The sequence below is a fragment of the Gymnoscopelus braueri genome (genome assembly GCF_963280865.1).
Source record: "Gymnoscopelus braueri genome assembly, chromosome: 8".
NCBI classification, from domain to species: Eukaryota; Metazoa; Chordata; class Actinopteri; order Myctophiformes; family Myctophidae; genus Gymnoscopelus; species Gymnoscopelus braueri.
Window position 1 is genome coordinate 2940046 of NC_137609.1, and position 255 is coordinate 2940300.

Consider the following 255-nt stretch of genomic DNA (forward strand, 5'->3'; position numbering starts at 1 on the left):
TCGTATCGAAGTTGTGTGCCCAATATCGTAGCGTATCGTGAGTGTACGTGAGTGTAGTGTGTGTGTATATACTGTATATATACCGTATATATATATATATATATATAATTATATATATATATATACCGTATATCTAGGTGTGCCCTGGGATCTTTTGGCTATGCCAGGTGTGCCTTGGCACAAAAAAGGTTGATAAACACTGCTCTATGGAACCACAAACTGTCCACATAGCCACTGCTATGCCCTATATGAAGT